This window comes from Panthera leo, chromosome C2 (assembly GCF_018350215.1).
Source record: "Panthera leo isolate Ple1 chromosome C2, P.leo_Ple1_pat1.1, whole genome shotgun sequence".
Lineage (NCBI taxonomy): Eukaryota > Metazoa > Chordata > Mammalia > Carnivora > Felidae > Panthera > Panthera leo.
This window is the reverse complement of record NC_056687.1, coordinates 128056473-128064173: the sequence shown is the minus strand read 5'-3', so window position 1 is coordinate 128064173 and position 7701 is coordinate 128056473. Positions and strand designations below refer to the sequence as shown.

At 42.9% G+C, this 7701-nt stretch overlaps 1 pseudogene; it reads right to left on the bottom strand.

Moving 5' to 3' along the window:
- Positions 1-1972: 1972 nt before the first annotated feature.
- LOC122230073 lies at positions 1973-2766 on the bottom strand (annotated as a pseudogene).
- Positions 2767-7701: the final 4935 nt, after the last annotated feature.

Here is a 7701-nt window from a genome sequence, read left to right as displayed (position 1 = left end):
TAAGCTACAGATTTTATTTGGATTTCCCTAATTTTTTCACCAATATCCTTTTGTCTGTTCCAAGTATCCAATCCAGGCCACTACATGCATTTAAGCATGTCTCCTTAAAACCCTCCAATCTGTGACTATGATCTTGTCAGCTTTAAAGAATGCTGGCCAGGTATATTGTAGAATGTCTCAACTAGTAATATTTTTAAAAAGAAAAACAAAATTAGAGGATTAGTCTAGCTTTGGAAAAATTGCACAAGGTGTATGAATGAGGTCTCTGTGTTGTGAGTGACAGAAAATTCACCCTGAATTGTCCTCTCAAACAGGGAATTTTTTGGCTCATGTAACTAAAAAGGCCAAGGGCGTATGTGCCTTAAGAATGACATTCATCTCCAATTTTACCTGTTTCTTGGCTTGGTTCTTCTCTCTTCTGAATATTCAGGTCATTCTCAGCTATGTACTCACCACATAGTTACAAGATGGCTTCTAGCAGCCCACATGGCTATATCCATCCAGTGTGTGTGTGTGTGTGTGTGTGTGTGTGTGTGTGTGTGTGTGTGGTAAGAGGTATTCACCTCTGCTCCATGTTCACAACTAAGAAGATAATCAGTTTTCTGCTTCTGATGTGAGGATGTGTTGCACAGAGTTGTGGCCACTGTATTGTGATCATGAAGGGAGCAGGCTGACAGCTGAGGAGGACAAAAGAACCTTAAAGATAGATAAGAACCTGGGTTCTGGGTGATTTTATTTAGTTGTGGAATTAATCAGCTGTGGGTCTGGATTGGTTATATGAAATAATAAATTCCCTTGCTGCTTAAACTTCTGTTAGTTGAGTTTCATTTTACTTGCAACTGAAAGCATCCCAAATGATACAATGATATTGCAGGTTTCCTTGTTGGATACAGGATATTACCTGGATACAGATTTGCTTGTTGGGCTTCTCTATTTGACAGCATAATACAAATTGGAACCCAACGTTTTTTGGCTTGTAGTTTTCATTAGAATTATTGTTGAAAAGCCCAGCTTCACCTGGGCATTTTGACAAAAACAGAAGTGATACTCATCAGCTCACATAATATAGAGCATTTGAGTAATATTTCCAATATTTCTGGTTGCTTCTTCCCATGAAGGCTAGAAGCAAACCATAGGGACAGGGCAGGGAGGGGGCAGGAAGGGGTTTGCGGGGTGCACCTCACTCAGAGCATATCCAGTACAGAGGCTTCTGCTCATCCAGTGGGCACAGTCTGGAGTTGGTCAGAGAGGGACGCCTTGCCTGGGGAACACTTTCTCATGACAAACATTTGGGCACCTGGGCTGAGATGATCTTGTCTAAGGCCTTTCAACTCAGGCTAGCACTGTGTGATATAATGCTGTGGAGATCACCATGCCCACAGCGGGGGCCCTTTCTCTCAGTGTAATAATCACTGAAGTACTGAGCACCTGAGTAATGAAAGTTGTTTTTAACTTTTTTTAAATGTTTATTTATATTTGAGAGAGACAGAATATGAGTGGGGGAGGGGCAGAGGGAGATGGAGACAGCATCCAAAGGAGACGCCTGTCTCTGAGCTGTCAGCACAGATCTTGACACAGGGCTCGAACTCACAAGTCATGAGGTCATGACCTGAGCTGAATTTGGACATTCAACGGACTGAACCACCCAGGTGCCCCAATAAAGGTTTTTTAATAAAGATTTTTTATAAAAGGATAAAAGGTATTTTTTAATAAAAGGTTAAAAGTGATTTTTAAAAAGGTTTAAAGAGGTCTTTAAAAATCACTAACATTAAAAAAAAAAAAAGAGTGTAATTATTACCGAAAACACCAGCCCATGGTTTCTCATTGAAGACTAATGTTTTCAAGGGCTAAAGGAATAACAATTTGGAAATGCATTAGCTTCTCCCATCGTTATGCCCTATGCCTTCACTTTTTTTTTTTTTAAAGAGAACTTGTAATTACTTTAATGTACAGAAAACTCAACAGCATCCACTTACCCTAGTTTGGAAGCCAGTTCTTTGGCCTTTGTCTTTTCCAACTTGGCAATGCAAGCCACCAACTTTGGACTCAGGGCATTGCCTCCCCAGTGGCAATGGATCTCATCATATCTGTCATTGTCATGGGTCCTGATGGCTTCTACCAGCTTAGCTCCTTTGTCTTCCAAGTTAACTTGTGTGAAGGTGAGAGTGGTGCAGGTCTTACTGTGGACCAGATGCCCCAGCCTGGCCTCCCTCTTGATGATGCAGGAGGAAACCCCATCTTACGACATAGGGCAGCCAAGAAGACAACCCCAGCTCAGTGGGATCCACAGCACATGTGATCACTACCAGCTGAGCCTTCTTGTTTTCCACTAAGGTGGTGACAGTATTAACCCCAGCTTGAAGGACAGGTGGCCTCTTAATGGGGACATCCCCTTTGCTGGCAGCTTTCTTCTCAGCCTGGGCCAATGATCTCTGCTTCTTCTTTTGCTTTGTCTTGCTGTCTGTGGGCCAGCTTCAGCAGTTGAGTAGCTGTTTGGTGATCCAAGGCCTGGGTGGACTGGTTAATCACGGGAGGCACTTTTACACATTTATAGAGAACAGCCTTTCGCCGCTACAGCCCAACGTAATGGGGCCATTTGACCTAGTGGGTGAGGTCCCTTTTGGGCTGGATATCCTGTCCGATGCCAAAATTCTTGGGCTTTTTCTCAAATGGGATTGACAGCTTCTTGGCGTCCTGCTTCTTCACCACAGCAGGGGCCAGGGCCACCTTCTTCCCCTTAGCTTTTTTTCTTTTTGGCATCTTTGGTGGCTGGAGGAGAGAGCTATACTCACTTCTTTTAAAGAAGTATATGATGTATATGAATAGTTTTTGCTTGTCCCTCTAGCTTTTTAAAATGAAAACGGTTTGGGGGCACCTGGGTGGCTCAGTTGGTTAAGCGTCCGACTCTTGGTTTTGGCTCAGGTTATGGTCTTGCTGTTCCTGGGATCAAGCCCACATTGGGCTCTATGCTGACAGTGCGGAGCCTGCTCCAGATTCTCTATCTCCCTCTCTCTCTGTCCCTCCTGCATGCATTCTCTCTCTCTCTCTCTCTCTCTCTCTCTCTCAAAATAAATGAGTAAAAACAGATAAAAAATAAAATTTCTAAAAAAATTTTTAAAAATATGGGTGCGTGGGTGGTTCAGTTGGTTAAGCGTCCGACTTTGGCTTAGGTCATGATCTCACGGTTCCTGGGTTTGAGGCCTGCATCCGGCTCTGTGCTGACAGCTCAGAGTCTGGAGCCTGCTTCAGATTCTCTGTCTCCCTCTCTCTCTGCCTCTCCCCTGCTCACGCTCTATGTCTATCTCTTAAAAAATGAATAAAAGTTAAAAAAAATTTTTTTAAATAAAATGAAAACAGTTTTACTCCTTCCCTCCCACACACACTTTCTCACGAGGAGATACATACTTACATGAATACTCTCAGACGTCGTGTGGATCCACATATTTTGGGCATGTATATAAAGCCATTTATAGGGATTTAATCCATGAATCATAAACAGAAGATTCTCATTAGGAATGAGCAGTGGCCTCTTTAAGCTTGCATAGTGCTTATAGTATTTGAAGATGGAAAACTCTCAACGTTTTATAGGAGGCTTATAGATTCACAGTGGACTCTGCATTTTAATATTAAAAACTTAGAAATGGTAGTAAGTCCAAGAGGCAGTAATAATCTGATACGATAGCAGTGCTGTATTCAGGGCTTGGCATAGAGTAAGTTGTCAAAAACATTTGCTGAGAAAAAAATGACACTTTCTCTCCCATTTTTAATGACTGAAAAAGAGAAATAGAGGTTTTCAGGGTAAAAAGTGACAAAGCAGAGCTTTCGGGAAAATCAGTGACTTCAGGATAAAATAGTAGGTATTCCCAGATCGTTAAGCACTGAAGCAATTTTTAAGTTACTCTGTAAACTTCAACAGGGCTGTGGACAGCCTCATGCAGATTTGTTATCTTTCAGTGAATGAAATTTCTTTTTTAGTGTCAAACTGGCTCTGTTTCATGAGCCCATTTTTCTGGGACTGTAGGTGTTTTCAGCAACCCACACAAAGCCCTCAAGGGCCTGGGCACTCACTCCACTGCTGAGGCTTCCACTTTCTCCTCTTTTCTCTTCTTGCTCTCAAATTAGTGTGACTGAAACCCTATCTTTATGTGGGTCAGGGCTTCCTTTTTCCTTAAAATGTCTTTTTTTTTTCACTTTAAAAACAAACAAACAAAACCACTCTTCTATTTCCAGAAATTCTTTGCACTTCTTTATTTCCTGTTGGCTTATTCAGAGGCATTTTTTGCTAATGAAGTTTCAAGATGATTTCTTGAAACTGTTATAAAGTTATGTAACTTTGCTGATTTAAAACTATCTTCTTTGCTAAATTCTTAACTGTTGAGTCTCTTTCTCTTTTCAGAGCAAAGTCTCCTTTTTTTTGTTTTTTTCTCGATCTGAATTAGAATTTCTTTATTTTTTATTTTTTTAAATTTACATCCAAATTAGCATATAGTGCAACACTGATTTCAGGAGGAGATTCCTTAGTGCCCCTTACCCATTTAGCCCATCCCCCCTCTCACAACCCCTCCTGTAACCCTCTGTTTGCTCTCCATATTTGAGTCTCTTCTGTTTTGTCCCACTACCTGTTTTTATATTATTTTTGTTTCCCTTCCCTTATGTTCATCTGTTTTGTCTCTTAAAGTCCTCATATGAGTGAAGTCATATGATTTTTGTCTTTCTCTGACTGACTAATTTCACTTAGCATAATACCCTCCAGTTCCATCCACATGGTTGCAAATGGCGAGATTTCATTCTTTTTGATTGCCGAGTAATACTCCATTGTATATATAAACCACATCTTCTTTATCCATTCATCCATCAATGGACACTTGGGTTCTTTCCAATACTTTGGCTATTGTTGATAGTGCTGCTATAAATATGGGGGTGCATGTGTCCCTTCGAGACAGCACACCTGTATCCCGTGGATAAATGCCTAGTAGTGCAATTGCTGGGTCGTGGGGTAGTTCTATTTTTAGTTTTTTGAGGAACCTCCATACTGTTTTCCAGAGTGGCTGCACCAGCTTGCATTCCCACCAACAATGCAAAAGAGATGAGCAGAGGCTCCTTCTTAACTAATGATGATCATAACAGCAAAACTTAAGTGGATTTTGCACTGTATGGATCTCGGTTTCTCAGGATGTCAATCCGTTAGGCATATTCCCCACCCTACTCGTCCCTGTACCCCCGAGTCTGATCCCAGATTTAATAATCCTCTGTTCTGCAACAATTGTTATTACCTCCTGTTTTAATCCTGCTGATTCATACCGTTTCGCCAAAACCTACCTGTGGACTCCGAGGGTCTACTATGGGCTTGTCTGGGGGCTCCCGGGACATGCTGTCAAGAAAAGAACCTTGTACTGGATGTGGGGCCCAGTGCCTGATTCTGCCTTGGTTTCCCCATCTGCAAAGCATGGAGCCTGGAGTGGATGTCTATGGTTCCTTCAGTCCCAGGCCCTGATCTGCCCAAGGCATGAGGCCAGCCATTCTATTTTTAAACACCTCAGAGAAGAAAATTCTAGAGTCCATGGTTCTTTAATTTTTCAGTCCAGTAATTGTAAAAAATTTCTTCCTTCCATCATAGAAATCTTTTCCCATTCAATCAAGGCCTGCTTCTGCAGCTACATGGTTAAGTGGCATTTGCACACCAATAGACGTAGGAGGGTTTCCTAGTCTTCTTCACAAATGCAGAATACAGTTATTCATTTGTTTCCAGAATAAAGATTACAGGTACAATGGCATGGTGCAAGGAAGATGGGCTTGGGCTGGGGCAGAAAGCCCCTCTGTTTCTGGGAGATCTTGGCTCTCAGAATTTCATTTCCCCATCCGTGAGGTGGGGATCTGGCCATCCTGGCCGCAGGGCTGTTTTGAGGATGCATGGAGAGGATGCACCCAAATAAATCCCCACAGGAGGTGGCTATCCTCAAGGTATGGGATTATGCTGGAGTGAAGTCAGGGATCTGGCTGTGCACCGAGACCCCTCAGGAGCGGCTTTCACCCCACGGAGTCTTTGGTGGAATGCGGTGGGTTATAAACAAATGGAAAGAATAAAGTGGAAATAGAGCCTCCCAGAGAATCTGGCTCCCTGTGACTCAGTTGGGGGACTGCGCAGGGAGCCATTTATTTGGAACACTGTGGCTCCCTCCTGTGCCTTCCTCAATCCCGGGTTAAAAACAAAAGAAAACAAAAAAACAAAACAAAACAAAAAAACTTTCCCGAACTTTCCCATTCCTCTATGGCTTGGCTGCGAACTCTGAAATTCCATCCCGTATTTGTTGTCACCCGCGGGCCCGTTTCCATGGTTACCCAGATTCCAGGCGCTGGCCCAGGGCCCACCACAACCCATCCCTCAAAGTCTCCTTGGCTGAGGAGAAACATTCCTTCTCACTGCGCACTCCGTCCCGTCCCTCCGCAGCCCTGTCGCAGCCCCGTTCCTGTGTGATGTGCATGTTCCAGTGTTCTAGGTGGTTCTGTTCAGCATTGGTTTGGGGGTAAGCGCAACATAACAATTTGCTCCGTGTCTCTTTTTCCTCATTTAAGCTGAGGAATCACTTTCTTGTACCAAACATACCCTTGGCAAACTCTCCAGATGGTTCTCATTAAAATTCCAGTTCCTTTTTTTGCAATTCCTTTTTTCCCCATTCTCCTCACACTGTTAGGTCAAAAATAAACACCAGGATGAGGACTGAATGGGAGGTCTTGAGTATAGCAGCTCAAATGAATGGAATCTTTTCAGAGCCCCCTGGTGTGGGCAAGAAGGAGCCCCCAGGTCCCCTTCTTACCAATGGCCACTTCCCCTTTCATGGGGCTTCATAAATATGCACTGGCGTGTGTGGGGGTATGTATTTGATATTAAAGGTGCCCTTGGCCATGAGCTCTGCAGGCCTCTAGAGAGCCAGCTAGGTCCCGGCTCCCCAGCAAGTCCTGGCCCTGACTGTGCCTGCGGAGGGACTGGGCAGAGGCCTGCTGTCAATCCCAGTTCATGCACATGGAGGCCTCTGAAGGTTACTCAGGACAGTGTCTTCAAGAGTGAGGCACTCTTGCTCTAAGAAGTCAGTGGGAAGGATTGCCAATGCTGTTTTGCTTTTTAGCAGCTGTGCAAGGCACAGGCTTTGCCCCCACCTCTGAAAAAAATCTGCTTGCACAGAAAAAGCATGTGGGGGTCCAAGGACGTGTATTTGATGTTTTTATTTCCAACTTTATATTATGAAAAAAGTTTCAAATCATGGAAAAGTTGAAAGAAGAGTGCAATGAATACCCATATCACTTCACCTAGATTCAGTGCATTACATTTTGTCATATTTGCTTTCTCCCTTTCTAGATAAATAGATGATAGGTGGATAGCTGGCAGATCAATCAATCTCTATATATCTTTTGCTTAGGCATTTGAAAGTTGGAAGCTTGCCCCTACAGTGTTTTATAACCTCTTAATTTATGTATTAATATAATTACATAATATATGACATTCTAATAGAATACATTCCTACTGTAAATTATTCAGACATTCAAATAGTGTAGATAGGAGGCACAAGTCCTGCCCAAGTCCCTCCTCCACCTGCGTCCCCCACCCCACAGAGTAGCTTGGTTTGTGTCCTTCTGACCTTTGGCTGTGTTTATACAGATATATGCATGTTTAAATAGAAACACATTTTGTTATATGTATTTTTA